General features: G+C 36.9%; 3 non-coding genes across 3 annotated transcripts; all 3 read right to left on the bottom strand.

Annotated features, from left to right (window-relative positions):
- Nucleotides 1-2,515: 2,515 nt before the first annotated feature.
- Nucleotides 2,516-2,637, bottom strand: TRNAL-CAA (transfer RNA leucine (anticodon CAA)). The gene is made up of 2 exons: nucleotides 2,600-2,637; nucleotides 2,516-2,561 (listed from the first exon to the last, which is right to left on the bottom strand). It is a non-coding gene; the product is annotated as a tRNA-Leu (tRNA).
- A 3,312-nt stretch (nucleotides 2,638-5,949) lies between these two features.
- Nucleotides 5,950-6,071, bottom strand: TRNAL-CAA (transfer RNA leucine (anticodon CAA)). Its single transcript has 2 exons — nucleotides 6,034-6,071; nucleotides 5,950-5,995 (listed from the first exon to the last, which is right to left on the bottom strand). It is a non-coding gene; the product is annotated as a tRNA-Leu (tRNA).
- A 3,310-nt stretch (nucleotides 6,072-9,381) lies between these two features.
- TRNAL-CAA (transfer RNA leucine (anticodon CAA)) lies at nucleotides 9,382-9,501 on the bottom strand. The gene is made up of 2 exons: nucleotides 9,464-9,501; nucleotides 9,382-9,427 (listed from the first exon to the last, which is right to left on the bottom strand). It is a non-coding gene; the product is annotated as a tRNA-Leu (tRNA).
- Nucleotides 9,502-19,005: the final 9,504 nt, after the last annotated feature.

Below are 19,005 nucleotides of genomic sequence, written 5' to 3'. Positions count from 1 at the left end.
ACGCGGCGTGGCTAACAAGTCAATGAATATTTGCTGAGAAATTCTTAACAATGCTATAACTACGAGTCTCACAACCATTTCTTATTCCATTTCTTCAAGTAACATGTTTTTGGCAGCAGCATTTTTAACAACCAAGATGTTTCTATCCGAAATGAGTTTCTTGCGATTTTACTTGCTTTCGACAAGATGTTCCCGGCTCTATGGAGAATTATTCATCGGTTCCGTACAAGAAGGGAATAAATTGTTTTCTATGTCGTCGTTGTGAAATTTCACCCTATAGTCGTTAAACGGACCCGCTCAAAGTTGATAGTTTTGAAAACTCGAGTTACTCGGAAATTTAGCAATTGCGCATACCGTGTCACATAACACACACCAAAACATTGCAAAATGGCACCGCTTGCCACTACGTCCCACCAAACAAACAACCGGACGTCAATCTTCTTGAAACGGTAATTAAGCACAAAATGCATACAATTTACACTTCGAGACCTCGATTCAAACCATCGCGAATTTAACACTCCACGATCGTAGTATTCTACACAATTATAACATCCGCCACAAAAAATATTACAAAACATTCTAGATCTCGCAATTTCTCATTCCATATGCAATTTCAAGATGTAAGAAGAAATCGGAGACGATCACAACCAAATTTCATTTAATGTAAACGTCAGCCCCAGTAACACAAACCCAACCCCACGACCACAACTTTATCGACTTCACTAATATAAACTGAAACAGTTTAAGGCAAACTACAGACTCGTGTTTTCTTTAGATTCGGTTAGAATCAAGCAATTTCATATCGCGATAAAAGAGATGTTGAGCATGCATTTTGTAGAAAAACCTTCTCTAAGAAATCACGATATTTAACTATGTCCTAACAATCAAAGAAGTAGTAATTTATATTACTTAATTTTTAAATTATGTTCAATACACACGGATTTGATCTGCAAAATTGCAAATAAAATCGGTCTCATTTATAAATGTGAACAGTCTCTTCATCATCAATAATAGTAACACACCCGCTCAGAAAATTTATTATTCCTCGTTATCACATCTAGTCATTTATTGCCGCTGTGCCGATTGTTTACAGTACGTGTAAACATCGGAGGTGATCATAACCTCGTTTTCGGGAAGTTGAAAGATAAACCCATCGATAGATCAACGTATTTGCACCCACCCAGTATTCAACTTCGACAAGGCTGACTGTAAACCATTTCAAAGTAACCTGGAAAGTTTCCTATTCCCACTACACAGGTCACCTCGTTCCCTGGTTCGTTAGATAACTACTACCGACGAATTTCACTGATGCAGTTTTAAAAGCCCCAAAAGAACAACGTAAACCTTTAAATATTACATAAACGCATAAAAAGAATACGTTTCAGAGAGACGCCGACTTACAATAACCATTAATCTCACACGGACACTTCTCTCCGACATGAAATTAATAAAGAAAACAATATCATTAAAGAACAAAAGCACTTAAACTGGCAATTATTTTCTTACTCCACCGATCACAAGAAAATGTAATTCCAAATTACCTTCGCAAAGAGAAAAGGCAATTTATTTTGATAAACCTATAAAACATGATCACACACAAACACGAAGAATAATCTCAGTTTTCGCAAAATATTTGCCACTTTTTCCACCTAATCCGCATCTTCTACGTTAGGGGAATACTACGCTCAATATACTTGACAGATATATCGAAGACAACACTGATACCTTCCACTATCGATTCCCTGCGCACCACTTTTTTACGATTTCAACTCACGCAAATACTCACATAGACAGACCCTACTAAATCGTCGAAATCTTAAATTAACATCAATTCACTTGGAAATAAATCAAACGGTGGTGATGAAGTCCTAGTTGCAGTCCTGAGACATTCCACCGATCTTCTTTCAAAATAATTCCATCTTATGCGTGTAACGTGCCCCTTACTTCAGCCTACTGCACATTCTAGTGAGAAACGACTATTGCAACAGTAATATCGAAAACAATTTCGGTACAAATAACCAAGATAACTTCAGACCGACCAGCTTCTCCTGTCTAATCGTCTTGCACCCATCCTACAATCCAATAATCTACTAGCTGAAACGTTTCCAGAAACAATCTTCAAACCGCTCATCAACTTGTAAGTCTTATTTCACAAACCGTATTTCAAGCGTTCAATAAAAACTATTTATCGTAGCTGTTTAGCAGACCTTGAAGAAAGCACTTAACTCCGTCTGGCACAAATGCTTTAGATGTAAGCTCACAAAACTGACTTTTCCATCTTCAATCATTCATTAGGCTATCGACAAACCAACGATTAGCATTTCTTAATAGCGACAAAAGTACTTAAATAAAGTTAGCATCGAATTTGAAGAAAAGCATTAGAAAAGAACAACGTGAAATAAAACAAGTTGACCTCAAAATAAGCAGTTTCTACAAACAACCTTCGATGGCGAATAGAAACAAAATTTACACGTACCATTGTGCGCAAGAAGGGAAGAGAAGTACGCAAAAGTATTGTCAGAAGTGGGATTCGAACCCACGCCTCCATTCGGAGACCAGAATACGCAATACCGTTATAATAACGGAAGGTTTTTTATACCTTGAGTCTGGCGCCTTAGACCGCTCGGCCATCCTGACCTTGGAAAATAACGTTTTAAATTGCGTATCTAAATAAACAAAAACATGATTATCTTTCCTCTTCTTTCTCTGTTTTTTTTTTTTTTTACCTTTTCACAAATTTGTGGCTTTTATAGAGCTCTACAACCAATAATAAAATGTCACATTTGCTTTGAATACAAGCCCACACGAGAAAAGTTATTGAACAAAAACTGCTCAAATTTCACCGAACTATTTGCGCAAAGACACGTGACCTATCTGTCTAAAAGTTTTACTGCAGTTTTCAGTTATCTCTTATTCGGATTGAAGACGACTGATTTAGAGTATCAAAACCATAGAGTGAAAGGAATGGCAGATACATGAGTATTCGTTAGGCCAAGCAAACTAGATTACTAGCTTCTGGTTCGAGTTTTCAAAACAATCATACGGTCATTAGACATTGTCAGCTTCGAAGCATATATTCGATAAATTTTATGAAACTGTCCTTATTTAAGAGTGTTTAGCGTCACGTGATATTAACTTCAGCAGCTAGTGGAAATAGTGATGTCTTATTAGGCTTTACCGAGTGCATGCGGGTGATAACATGAATCCGTTACTATAGGTTCCGTGGCTCTTTCTGACAAGAAAGCCATTAACACATTTTTAGAAAGGTGAAAAAAAACTACCCAGCACGTATTCTAAAAACGCTGGTTGGTTCTGTAAAGTATAAGTATCTTCCGAGACATTAGGGTTTCGAACATGAAGCTGAGGTTGGTTACTACGACGTGTCACTGTCTTCTTTATTTACTTTCACCCACCACCGCGCCTCAAATTTTAGAAACGACGCGGCGTGGCTAACAAGTCAATGAATATTTGCTGAGAAATTCTTAACAATGCTATAACTACGAGTCTCACAACCATTTCTTATTCCATTTCTTCAAGTAACATGTTTTGGCAGCAGCATTTTTAACAACCAAGATGTTTCTATCCGAAATGAGTTTCTTGCGATTTTACTTGCTTTCGACAAGATGTTCCCGGCTCTATGGAGAATTATTCATCGGTTCCGTACAAGAAGGGAATAAATTGTTTTCTATGTCGTCGTTGTGAAATTTCACCCTATAGTCGTTAAACGGACCCGCTCAAAGTTGATAGTTTTGAAAACTCGAGTTACTCGGAAATTTAGCAATTGCGCATACCGTGTCACATAACACACACCAAAACATTGCAAAATGGCACCGCTTGCCACTACGTCCCACCAAACAAACAACCGGACGTCAATCTTCTTGAAACGGTAATTAAGCACAAAATGCATACAATTTACACTTCGAGACCTCGATTCAAACCATCGCGAATTTAACACTCCACGATCGTAGTATTCTACACAATTATAACATCCGCCACAAAAAATATTACAAAACATTCTAGATCTCGCAATTTCTCATTCCATATGCAATTTCAAGATGTAAGAAGAAATCGGAGACGATCACAACCAAATTTCATTTAATGTAAACGTCAGCCCCAGTAACACAAACCCAACCCCACGACCACAACTTTATCGACTTCACTAATATAAACTGAAACAGTTTAAGGCAAACTACAGACTCGTGTTTTCTTTAGATTCGGTTAGAATCAAGCAATTTCATATCGCGATAAAAGAGATGTTGAGCATGCATTTTGTAGAAAAACCTTCTCTAAGAAATCACGATATTTAACTATGTCCTAACAATCAAAGAAGTAGTAATTTATATTACTTAATTTTTAAATTATGTTCAATACACACGGATTTGATCTGCAAAATTGCAAATAAAATCGGTCTCATTTATAAATGTGAACAGTCTCTTCATCATCAATAATAGTAACACACCCGCTCAGAAAATTTATTATTCCTCGTTATCACATCTAGTCATTTATTGCCGCTGTGCCGATTGTTTACAGTACGTGTAAACATCGGAGGTGATCATAACCTCGTTTTCGGGAAGTTGAAAGATAAACCCATCGATAGATCAACGTATTTGCACCCACCCAGTATTCAACTTCGACAAGGCTGACTGTAAACCATTTCAAAGTAACCTGGAAAGTTTCCTATTCCCACTACACAGGTCACCTCGTTCCTGGTTCGTTAGATAACTACTACCGACGAATTTCACTGATGCAGTTTTAAAAGCCCCAAAAGAACAACGTAAACCTTTAAATATTACATAAACGCATAAAAGAATACGTTTCAGAGAGACGCCGACTTACAATAACCATTAATCTCACACGGACACTTCTCTCCGACATGAAATTAATAAAGAAAACAATATCATTAAAGAACAAAAGCACTTAAACTGGCAATTATTTTCTTACTCCACCGATCACAAGAAAATGTAATTCCAAATTACCTTCGCAAAGAGAAAAGGCAATTTATTTTGATAAACCTATAAAACATGATCACACACAAACACGAAGAATAATCTCAGTTTTTCGCAAAATATTTGCCACTTTTTCCACCTAATCCGCATCTTCTACGTTAGGGAATACTACGCTCAATATACTTGACAGATATATCGAAGACAACACTGATACCTTCCACTATCGATTCCCTGCGCACCACTTTTTTACGATTTCAACTCACGCAAATACTCACATAGACAGACCCTACTAAATCGTCGAAATCTTAAATTAACATCAATTCACTTGGAAATAAATCAAACGGTGGTGATGAAGTCCTAGTTGCAGTCCTGAGACATTCCACCGATCTTCTTTCAAAATAATTCCATCTTATGCGTGTAACGTGCCCCTTACTTCAGCCTACTGCACATTCTAGTGAGAAACGACTATTGCAACAGTAATATCGAAAACAATTTCGGTACAAATAACCAAGATAACTTCAGACCGACCAGCTTCTCCTGTCTAATCGTCTTGCACCCATCCTACAATCCAATAATCTACTAGCTGAAACGTTTCCAGAAACAATCTTCAAACCGCTCATCAACTTGTAAGTCTTATTTCACAAACCGTATTTCAAGCGTTCAATAAAACTATTTATCGTAGCTGTTTAGCAGACCTTGAAGAAAGCACTTAACTCCGTCTGGCACAAATGCTTTAGATGTAAGCTCACAAAACTGACTTTTCCATCTTCAATCATTCATTAGGCTATCGACAAACCAACGATTAGCATTTCTTAATAGCGACAAAAGTACTTAAATAAAGTTAGCATCGAATTTGAAGAAAAGCATTAGAAAAGAACAACGTGAAATAAAACAAGTTGACCTCAAAATAAGCAGTTTCTACAAACAACCTTCGATGGCGAATAGAAACAAAATTTACACGTACCATTGTGCGCAAGAAGGGAAGAGAAGTACGCAAAAGTATTGTCAGAAGTGGGATTCGAACCCACGCCTCCATTCGGAGACCAGAATACGCAATACCGTTATAATAACGGAAGGTTTTTTATACCTTGAGTCTGGCGCCTTAGACCGCTCGGCCATCCTGACCTTGGAAAATAACGTTTTAAATTGCGTATCTAAATAAACAAAACATGATTATCTTTCCTCTTCTTTCTCTGTTTTTTTTTTTTTATCTTTTCACAAATTTGTGGCTTTTATAGAGCTCTACAACCAATAATAAAATGTCACATTTGCTTTGAATACAAGCCCACACGAGAAAAGTTATTGAACAAAAACTGCTCAAATTTCACCGAACTATTTGCGCAAAGACACGTGACCTATCTGTCTAAAAGTTTTACTGCAGTTTTCAGTTATCTCTTATTCGGATTGAAGACGACTGATTTAGAGTATCAAAACCATAGAGTGAAAGGAATGGCAGATACATGAGTATTCGTTAGGCCAAGCAAACTAGATTACTAGCTTCTGGTTCGAGTTTTCAAAACAATCATACGGTCATTATACATTGTCAGCTTCGAAGCATATATTCGATAAATTTTATGAAACTGTCCTTATTTAAGAGTGTTTAGCGTCACGTGATATTAACTTCAGCAGCTAGTGGAAATAGTGATGTCTTATTAGGCTTTACCGAGTGCATGCGGGTGATAACATGAATCCGTTACTATAGGTTCCGTGGCTCTTTCTGACAAGAAAGCCATTAACACATTTTAGAAAGGTGAAAAAAACTACCCAGCACGTATTCTAAAAAACGCTGGTTGGTTCTGTAAAGTATAAGTATCTTCCGAGACATTAGGGTTTCGAACATGAAGCTGAGGTTGGTTACTACGACGTGTCACTGTCTTCTTTATTTACTTTCACCCACCACCGCGCCTCAAATTTTAGAAACGACGCGGCGTGGCTAACAAGTCAATGAATATTTGCTGAGAAATTCTTAACAATGCTATAACTACGAGTCTCACAACCATTTCTTATTCCATTTCTTCAAGTAACATGTTTTGGCAGCAGCATTTTTAACAACCAAGATGTTTCTATCCGAAATGAGTTTCTTGCGATTTTACTTGCTTTCGACAAGATGTTCCCGGCTCTATGGAGAATTATTCATCGGTTCCGTACAAGAAGGGAATAAATTGTTTTCTATGTCGTCGTTGTGAAATTTCACCCTATAGTCGTTAAACGGACCCGCTCAAAGTTGATAGTTTTGAAAACTCGAGTTACTCGGAAATTTAGCAATTGCGCATACCGTGTCACATAACACACACCAAAACATTGCAAAATGGCACCGCTTGCCACTACGTCCCACCAAACAAACAACCGGACGTCAATCTTCTTGAAACGGTAATTAAGCACAAAATGCATACAATTTACACTTCGAGACCTCGATTCAAACCATCGCGAATTTAACACTCCACGATCGTAGTATTCTACACAATTATAACATCCGCCACAAAAAATATTACAAAACATTCTAGATCTCGCAATTTCTCATTCCATATGCAATTTCAAGATGTAAGAAGAAATCGGAGACGATCACAACCAAATTTCATTTAATGTAAACGTCAGCCCCAGTAACACAAACCCAACCCCACGACCACAACTTTATCGACTTCACTAATATAAACTGAAACAGTTTAAGGCAAACTACAGACTCGTGTTTTCTTTAGATTCGGTTAGAATCAAGCAATTTCATATCGCGATAAAAGAGATGTTGAGCATGCATTTTGTAGAAAAACCTTCTCTAAGAAATCACGATATTTAACTATGTCCTAACAATCAAAGAAGTAGTAATTTATATTACTTAATTTTTAAATTATGTTCAATACACACGGATTTGATCTGCAAAATTGCAAATAAAATCGGTCTCATTTATAAATGTGAACAGTCTCTTCATCATCAATAATAGTAACACACCCGCTCAGAAAATTTATTATTCCTCGTTATCACATCTAGTCATTTATTGCCGCTGTGCCGATTGTTTACAGTACGTGTAAACATCGGAGGTGATCATAACCTCGTTTTCGGGAAGTTGAAAGATAAACCCATCGATAGATCAACGTATTTGCACCCACCCAGTATTCAACTTCGACAAGGCTGACTGTAAACCATTTCAAAGTAACCTGGAAAGTTTCCTATTCCCACTACACAGGTCACCTCGTTCCCTGGTTCGTTAGATAACTACTACCGACGAATTTCACTGATGCAGTTTTAAAAGCCCCAAAAGAACAACGTAAACCTTTAAATATTACATAAACGCATAAAAAGAATACGTTTCAGAGAGACGCCGACTTACAATAACCATTAATCTCACACGGACACTTCTCTCCGACATGAAATTAATAAAGAAAACAATATCATTAAAGAACAAAAGCACTTAAACTGGCAATTATTTTCTTACTCCACCGATCACAAGAAAATGTAATTCCAAATTACCTTCGCAAAGAGAAAAGGCAATTTATTTTGATAAACCTATAAAACATGATCACACACAAACACGAAGAATAATCTCAGTTTTCGCAAAATATTTGCCACTTTTTTCCACCTAATCCGCATCTTCTACGTTAGGGGAATACTACGCTCAATATACTTGACAGATATATCGAAGACAACACTGATACCTTCCACTATCGATTCCCTGCGCACCACTTTTTTACGATTTCAACTCACGCAAATACTCACATAGACAGACCCTACTAAATCGTCGAAATCTTAAATTAACATCAATTCACTTGGAAATAAATCAAACGGTGGTGATGAAGTCCTAGTTGCAGTCCTGAGACATTCCACCGATCTTCTTTCAAAATAATTCCATCTTATGCGTGTAACGTGCTCCTTACTTCAGCCTACTGCACATTCTAGTGAGAAACGACTATTGCAACAGTAATATCGAAAACAATTTCGGTACAAATAACCAAGATAACTTCAGACCGACCAGCTTCTCCTGTCTAATCGTCTTGCACCCATCCTACAATCCAATAATCTACTAGCTGAAACGTTTCCAGAAACAATCTTCAAACCGCTCATCAACTTGTAAGTCTTATTTCACAAACCGTATTTCAAGCGTTCAATAAAACTATTTATCGTAGCTGTTTAGCAGACCTTGAAGAAAGCACTTAACTCCGTCTGGCACAAATGCTTTAGATGTAAGCTCACAAAACTGACTTTTCCATCTTCAATCATTCATTAGGCTATCGACAAACCAACGATTAGCATTTCTTAATAGCGACAAAAGTACTTAAATAAAGTTAGCATCGAATTTGAAGAAAAGCATTAGAAAAGAACAACGTGAAATAAAACAAGTTGACCTCAAAATAAGCAGTTTCTACAAACAACCTTCGATGGCGAATAGAAACAAAATTTACACGTACCATTGTGCGCAAGAAGGGAAGAGAAGTACGCAAAGTATTGTCAGAAGTGGGATTCGAACCCACGCCTCCATTCGGAGACCAGAATACGCAATACCGTTATAATAACGGAAGGTTTTATACCTTGAGTCTGGCGCCTTAGACCGCTCGGCCATCCTGACCTTGGAAAATAACGTTTTAAATTTCGTATCTAAATAAACAAAAACATGATTATCTTTCCTCTTCTTTCTCTGTTTTTTTTTTTTACCTTTTCACAAATTTGTGGCTTTTATAGAGCTCTACAACCAATAATAAAATGTCACATTTGCTTTGAATACAAGCCCACACGAGAAAAGTTATTGAACAAAACTGCTCAAATTTCACCGAACTATTTGCGCAAAGACACGTGACCTATCTGTCTAAAAGTTTTACTGCAGTTTTCAGTTATCTCTTATTCGGATTGAAGACGACTGATTTAGAGTATCAAAACCATAGAGTGAAAGGAATGGCAGATACATGAGTATTCGTTAGGCCAAGCAAACTAGATTACTAGCTTCTGGTTCGAGTTTTCAAAACAATCATACGGTCATTATACATTGTCAGCTTCGAAGCATATATTCGATAAATTTTATGAAACTGTCCTTATTTAAGAGTGTTTAGCGTCACGTGATATTAACTTCAGCAGCTAGTGGAAATAGTGATGTCTTATTAGGCTTTACCGAGTGCATGCGGGTGATAACATGAATCCGTTACTATAGGTTCCGTGGCTCTTTCTGACAAGAAAGCCATTAACACATTTTAGAAGGTGAAAAAAACTACCCAGCACGTATTCTAAAACGCTGGTTGGTTCTGTAAAGTATAAGTATCTTCCGAGACATTAGGGTTTCGAACATGAAGCTGAGGTTGGTTACTACGACGTGTCACTGTCTTCTTTATTTACTTTCACCCACCACCGCGCCTCAAATTTTAGAAACGACGCGGCGTGGCTAACAAGTCAATGAATATTTGCTGAGAAATTCTTAACAATGCTATAACTACGAGTCTCACAACCATTTCTTATTCCATTTCTTCAAGTAACATGTTTTTGGCAGCAGCATTTTTAACAACCAAGATGTTTCTATCCGAAATGAGTTTCTTGCGATTTTACTTGCTTTCGACAAGATGTTCCCGGCTCTATGGAGAATTATTCATCGGTTCCGTACAAGAAGGGAATAAATTGTTTTCTATGTCGTCGTTGTGAAATTTCACCCTATAGTCGTTAAACGGACCCGCTCAAAGTTGATAGTTTTGAAAACTCAGTTACTCGGAAATTTAGCAATTGCGCATACCGTGTCACATAACACACACAAAACATTGCAAAATGGCACCGCTTGCCACTACGTCCCACCAAACAAACAACCGGACGTCAATCTTCTTGAAACGGTAATTAAGCACAAAATGCATACAATTTACACTTCGAGACCTCGATTCAAACCATCGCGAATTTAACACTCCACGATCGTAGTATTCTACACAATTATAACATCCGCCACAAAAAAATATTACAAAACATTCTAGATCTCGCAATTTCTCATTCCATATGCAATTTCAAGATGTAAGAAGAAATCGGAGACGATCACAACCAAATTTCATTTAATGTAAACGTCAGCCCCACTAACACAAACCCAACCCCACGACCACAACTTTATCGACTTCACTAATATAAACTGAAACAGTTTAAGGCAAACTACAGACTCGTGTTTTCTTTAGATTCGGTTAGAATCAAACAATTTCATATCGCGATAAAAGAGATGTTGAGCATGCATTTTGTAGAAAAACCTTCTCTAAGAAATCACGATATTTAACTATGTCCTAACAATCAAAGAAGTAGTAATTTATATTACTTAATTTTTAAATTATGTTCAATACACACGGATTTGATCTGCAAATTGCAAATAAAATCGGTCTCATTTATAAATGTGAACAGTCTCTTCATCATCAATAATAGTAACACACCCGCTCAGAAAATTTATTATTCCTCGTTATCACATCTAGTCATTTATTGCCGCTGTGCCGATTGTTTACAGTACGTGTAAACATCGGAGGTGATCATAACCTCGTTTTCGGGAAGTTGAAAGATAAACCCATCGATAGATCAACGTATTTGCACCCACCCAGTATTCAACTTCGACAAGGCTGACTGTAAACCATTTCAAAGTAACCTGGAAAGTTTCCTATTCCCACTACATAGGTCACCTCGTTCCTGATTCGTTAGATAACTACTACCGACGAATTTCACTGATGCAGTTTTAAAAGCCCCAAAAGAACAACGTAAACCTTTAAATATTACATAAACGCATAAAAGAATACGTTTCAGAGAGACGCCGACTCACAATAACCATTAATCTCACACGGACACTTCTCTTCGACATGAAATTAATAAAGAAAACAATATCATTGAAGAACAAAAGCACTTAAACTGGCAATTATTTTCTTACTCCACCGATCACAAGAAAATGTAATTCAAATTACCTTCGCAAAGAGAAAAGGCAATTTATTTTGATAAACCTATAAAACATGATCACACACAAACACGAAGAATAATCTCAGTTTTTCGCAAAATATTTGCCACTTTTTTCCACCTAATCCGCATCTTCTACGTTAGGGGAATACTACGCTCAATATACTTGACAGATATATCGAAAGACAATACGACACCTTGCACTATCGATTCCCCTGTAACACAACTTTTTTACGATTTCAAATCACGCAAATACTCACATAGACAAGACCCTACTAAATCGTCGAAATCTTAAATTAACATCACTTCATTTGGAAATAAATCAAACGGGGGTGATGAAGTCCTAGTTGCAGTCATTGAGACATTCCACCGATCTTCTTTCAAAATAATTCCATCTTATGCGTGCTTCGTGCCCCTTACTTCAGCCTACTGCACATTCTAGTGAGAAACGACTATTGCAACAGTAATATCGAAGTACAATTTCAGGTACAAATAACCAAGATAACTCCAGACCGATCAGCTTCTTCCTGTCTCAATCGTCTTGCACCCATCCTACAATCCAATAATCTACTAGCTGAAACGTTTCCAGAAACAATCTTCAAACCGCTCATCAACTTACTAAAGTCTTATTTCACAAACTGCATGTTCAAAGCGTTCAATAAAACTTATTTATCGTAACTGTTTAGCAGACCTTGGAAGAAAGCTAACAAATTTTAACCTGCCCGGACAAATGCTTTGTGACAACGACAAAACCTAATTTCATCTCTCAAATCAGTCAATAGGCTGACAAACCAAACGACAAAGGCTTCTTACCAAAGCACAAATTTTGTGTGCAAAACAGTTAATATATTAAGAAAATACATGATAAACCAGATATAGCATAGCGTTAAATAAATACGGAGGTTATACAGATGAGTTTACACCCAGTCGACGCTCATGGTTCGTATCTCAATAAGAAAACATAATTTTCTCGTTTTTTTATCTTCACAAATTTGTGGCTTTATAGAGCTCTGGCCAACCAATAATAAATGTCACATTTGCTTGAATAACAAGCCCACACGAGAAAAGTTATTGAACAAAACTGCTCAAATTCTCACCGAACTATTTGCGCAAAGACACGTGACTATCTGTCTAAAAAAGTTTCACTGCAGTTTTCAGCTATCTCTTATTCATTCTGAAAGTTTGACTGATTTAGAGTATCAAAACCATATAGAGTGAAAGGAATGGCAGATAGCATGAGTATTCGTTAGGCTAAGCTAAAACTAGATTAGCTTCTGGTTCGAGTTTTCAAAACAATCATACGGTCATTATACATTGTCAGCTTCGAAGCATATATTCGATAAATTTTATGAAACTGTACTTATTTAAGAGTGTTTAGCGTCACGTGATATTAACTTCAGCAGCTAGTGGAAATAGGATGTTCTTATAGTTTTACCGAGCATGCGGGTGATAACATGAATCCACTATTAGGTTCCGTGGCTCTTCTGACAAGAAAGCTTATTATTTTTAGGTGATAAAAACTACCCAGCACGTTTCTAAAAACGCTGGTTGGTTCTGTAAAGTATAAGCATCTTCCGAGACATTAGGTTTCGGAACATGAAGCTGAGGTTGGTTACGACGACGTGTCACTGTCTTTATTTCACCCACCACCGCGCCTCAAATTTTAGAAACGACGCGGCGTGGCTAACAAGTCAATGAATATTTGCTGGAGAAATTCTTAACAATGCTATAACTACGAGTCTCACAACTTTTTATTCCATTTCTTCAAGTAACATGTTTGGCAGCAGCATTTTTAACAACCAAGATGTTTCTATCCGAAATGAGTTTCTTGCGATTTTACTTGCTTTCGACAAGATGTTCCTGGCTCTATGGAGAATTATTCATCGGTTCCGTACAAGAAGGAATAAATTGTTTTCTATGTCGTCGTTGTGAAATTTCACCCTATAGTCGTTAAACGGACCTGCTCAAAGTTGATAGTTTTGAAAACTCGAGTTACTCGGAAATTTAGCAATTGCGCATCCGTGTCACATAACACACACCAAAACATTGCAAAATGGCACCGCTTGCCACTACGTCCCACCAAACAAACAACCGGACGTCAATCTTCTTTGAAACGGTAATTAAGCACAAAATGCATACAATTTACACTCGAGACTCTCGATTCAAACCATCGCGAATTTAACACTCCACGATCGTAGTATTCTACACAATTATAACATCCGCCACAAAAAATATTACAAAACATTCTAGATCTCGCAATTTCTCATTCCATATGCAATTTCAAGATGTAAGAAAAATCGGAGACGATCAAACTTCAAATTTCATTTAATGTAAACGTCAGCCCCAGTAACACAAACCAAACCCACGACCACAACTTTTTCGACTTCACTAATATAAACTGAAAACAGTTTAAGGAAACTACAGACTGTGTTTTCTAGATTTTTAGAATCAAGCGTTTCTATATCGCGATAAAGAGATGTTGAGCATGCATTTTGTAGAAAAACCTCTCTAAGAAATCACGATATTTAACTATGTCCTAACAATCAAAGAAGTAGTAATTTATATTTTTTAATTTTTAAATTATGTTCAATACACACGGATTTGATCTGCAAAACAAATAAAATCGGTCTCATTTATAAATGTGAACAGTCTCTTCATCATCATAATAATAGTAACACACCCGCTCAGAAAATTTATTACCTCGTTATCACATCTAGTCATTTATTGCCGCTGTGCCGATTGTTTACAGTACGTGTAAACATCGGAGGTGATCATAACCTCGTTTTCGGGAAGTTGAAAGATAAACCCATCGATAGATCAACGTATTTGTACCCACCAGTATTCAACTTTGACAAGGCTGACTGTAAACCATTTCAAAGTAACCTGAAAGTTTCATTTCCCCACTACAGGTCACCTCGTTCCCTGTTCGTTAGATAAAACTACTACCGACGAATTTCACTGATGTTTTAAAAGCCCAAAAGAACAACGTAAACCTTTAAATATTACATAAACGCATAAAAGAATACGTTTCAGAGAGACGCCGACTTACAATAACCATTAATCTCACACGGACACTTCTCTCCGACATGAAATTAATAAAGAAAACAATATCATTAAAGAACAAAAGCACTTAAACTGGCAATTATTTTTCTTACCCACCGATCACAAGAAAATGTAATTCCAAATACCTCGCAAAAGAGAAAAGGCAATTTATTTTGATAAACCTATAAAACATGATCACACACAAACACGAAGAATAACCAGTTTTCGCAAAATATTTGCCACTTTTTCCACCTAATCCGCATCTTCTACGTTAGAATACTACGCTCAATATACTTGACAGATATATCGAAGACAACACTGATACCTTCACTATCGATTCCCTGCGCACAACTTTTTTACGATTTCAAATACACATAGACAGACCCCACTAAATCGTCGAAATCTTAAATTAACATCAATTCACTTGAAATAAATCAAACGGTGGTGATGAAGTCCTAGTTGCAGTCCTGAGACATTCCACCGATCTTCTTTCAAAATAATTCCATCTTATGCGTGTAACGTGCCCCTTACTTCAGCCTACCTGCACATTCTAGTGAGAAACGACTATTGCAACAGTAATATCGAAAACAATTTCGGTACAAATAACCAAGATAACTTCAGACCGACCAGCTTCTCCTGCTCCAATCGTCTTGCACCCATCCTACAATCCAATAATCTACTAGCTGAAACGTTTGAGAAACAATCTTCAAACCGCTCATCAACTTGTAAGTCTTATTTCACAAACCGTATTTCAAGCGTTCAATAAAACTATTTATCGTAGCTGTTTAGCAGACCTTGAAAGCACTTAACTCCGTCTGGCACAAATGCTTTAGATGTAAGCTCACAAAACTGACTTTCCATCTTCAATCATTCATTAGGCTATCGACAAACCAACGATTAGCATTTCTTAATAGCGACAAAAGCAAGTTAGCATCGAATTTGAAGAAAAGCATTAGAAAAGAACAACGTGAAATAAAACAAGTTGACCTCAAAATAAACAGTTCTACAAACAACCTTCGATGGCGAATAGAAACAAAATTTACACGTACCCATTGCAGTGAGGGAAGAGAAGTACGCAAAGTATTGTCAGAAGTGGATTGAACCCACGCCTCCATTCAGACGCAATACCGTTATAATAACGGAAGGTTTTATACCTTGAGTCTGGCGCCTTAGACCGCTCGGTCCTGACCTTGGAAAATAACGTTTTAATTTCGTATTCAAATAAAAAAAACATGATTATCTTTCCTCTTCTTTCTCTGTTTTTTTTTTTTACCTTTTCACAAATTTGTGGCTTTTATAGAGCTCTACAACCAATAATAAAATGTCACATTTGCTTTGAATACAAACCCACACGAGAAAAGTTATTGAACAAAACTGCTCAAATTTCACCGAACTATTTGCGCAAAGACACGTGACCTATCTGTCTAAAAGTTTTACTGCAGTTTTCAGTTATCTCTTATTCGGATTGAAGACGACTGATTTAGAGTATCAAAACCATAGAGTGAAGGAATGGCAGATACATGAGTATTCGTTAGGCCAAGCAAACTAGATTACTAGCTTTGGTTCGAGTTTTCAAAACAATCATACGGTCATTATACATTGTCAGCTTTCAGCATATATTCGATAAATTTTATGAAACTGTCCTTATTTAAGAGTGTTTAGCGTCACGTGATATTAACTTCAGCAGCTAGTGGAAATAGTGATGTCTTATTAGGCTTTACCGAGTGCATGCGGGTGATAACATGAATCCGTTACTATAGGTTCCGTGGCTCTTTCTGACAAGAAAGCCATTAACACATTTTAGAAGGTGAAAAAACTACCCAGCACGTATTCTAAAAACGCTGGTTGGTTCTGTAAGTGCTAAGTATCTTCCGAGACATTAGGGTTTCGAACATGAAGCTGAGGTTGGTTACTACGACGTGTCACTGTCTTATTATTTTCACCCACCACCACTGCGCTCAAATAGAAACGACGCGGCGTGGTTAACAAGTCAATGATTGCTGAGAAATTCTTAACAATGCTATAACTTTGAGTCTCACAACCATTTTATTCCATTTCTTCAAGTAACATGTTTTTGGCAGCAGCATTTTAACAACCAAGATGTTTTATCCGAAATGAGTTTTATGATTTACTTGTTTCGACAAGATGTCCCGGCTCTATGGAGAATTATTCATCGGTTCCGTACAAGAAGGGAATAAATTGTTTTCTATGTCGTCGTTGTGAAATTTCACCTATAGTCGTTAAACGGACCCGCTCAAAGTTGATAGTTTTGAAAACTCGAGTTACTGAAATTTAGTAATTGTGCATACTGTGTCACATAACACACACACCAAAACATTGCAAAATGGACCGCTTGCCACTACGTCCCACCAAAGAACAACCGACGTCAATCTTCTTGGAAACGGTAATCAAGCACAAAATGCATACAATTTACACTTCGAGACCTCGATTCAAACCATCGCGAATTAACACCTACGATCGTAGTATTCACTACACAATTATAACATCCTCCACAAAAAAATATTACAAAACATTCTAGATTCGCAATCTTCTCATTCCATATGCAATTTCAAGATGAGAAGAAATCGAGACGATCACAATTTCTTATTTAATGTATAACGTCGGGCCCCATAACACAAACCCAACCCCACGACCACAACTTTATCGACTTCACTAATATAAACTGAAACAGTTTAAGGCAACTACAGACTCGTGTTTTCTTTTAGATTCGGTTAGAATCATACTTATATCGCGATAAAAGAGATGTTGAGCATGCATTTTGTAGAAAAAACCTCTCTAAGAAATCACGATATTTAACTATGTCCTAACATCAAAGAAGTAGTAATTTATATTACTTAATTTTAAATTATGTTCAATACACACGGATTTGATCTGCAAATTGCAAATAAAATCGGTCTCATTTATAAATGTGAACAGTCTCTTCATCATCACAATAATAGTAACACACCCGCTCAGAAAATTTATTATTCCTCGTTATCACATCTAGTCATTTATTGCCGCTGTGCCGATTGTTTACAGTACAAACATCGGAGTGATCATAACCCTTTTCGGGAAGTTGAAAGATAAACCCATCGATAGATCAACGTATTTGCACCCACCCAGTATTCAACTTCGACAAGGCTGACTGTAAACCATTTCAAAGTAACCTGGAAAGTTTCCTATTCCCACTACATAGGTCAGTTGTCGCCCCTGATTCGTTAGATAACTACTACCGACGAATTTCACTGATGCAGTTTTAAAAGCCCCAAAAGAACAACGTAAACCTTTAAATATTACATAAACGCATAAAAGAATACGTTTCAGAGAGACGCCGACTCAGGCAATAACCATTAATTCCACACGGACACTTCACCGACATGAAATTAATAAAGAAAACAATATCATTGAAGAACAAAAGCACTTAAACTGGCAATTTTTCTTACTCCACCGATCACAAGAAAATGTAATCCAAATTACCTTCCCAAAGAGAAAAGGCAATTTATTTTGATAAACCTATAAAACATGATCACACACAAACACGGAAGAATAATCTCAGTTTTTCGCAAAATATTTGCCACTCTTTTTCCACCCAATCCGCATTCTACGTTGGGGAATACTACGCTCAATATACTTGACAGATATATCGAAAGACAATACGACACCTTGCACTATCGATTCCCCTGTAACACAACTTTACGATTTCAAATCACGCAAATACTCATAGACAAGACCCTACCAAATCGTCGAAATCTTAAATTAACATCACTCATTTGGAAATAAATCAAACGGGGGTGATGAAGTCCTAGTTGCAGTCATTGAGACATTCCACCGATCTTCTTTCAAAATAATTCCATCTTATGCGTGCTTCTGTTACTTCAGCCTACTGCACATTCTAGTGAGAAACGACTATTGCAACAGTAATATCGAAGTACATTGGTACAAATAACCAAGATAACTCCAGACCGATCAGCTTCTTCCTGCTCAATCGTCTTGCACCCATCCTACAATCCTTACTAAGAAACGTTTCCAGAAACAATCTTCAAACCGCTCATCAACTTGTAAGTCTTATTTCACAAACTGCATTTCAAGCGTTCAATAAAACTTATTTATCGTAACTGTTTAGCAGACCTTGAAAAGCACTTAA

Source organism: Tachypleus tridentatus, unplaced genomic scaffold (genome assembly GCF_004210375.1).
Source record: "Tachypleus tridentatus isolate NWPU-2018 unplaced genomic scaffold, ASM421037v1 Hic_cluster_2, whole genome shotgun sequence".
Taxonomy (NCBI): Eukaryota; Metazoa; Arthropoda; class Merostomata; order Xiphosura; family Limulidae; genus Tachypleus; species Tachypleus tridentatus.
The sequence above is the reverse complement of the archived record's forward strand: the minus strand, read 5'-3'. Positions and strand labels throughout refer to the sequence as shown.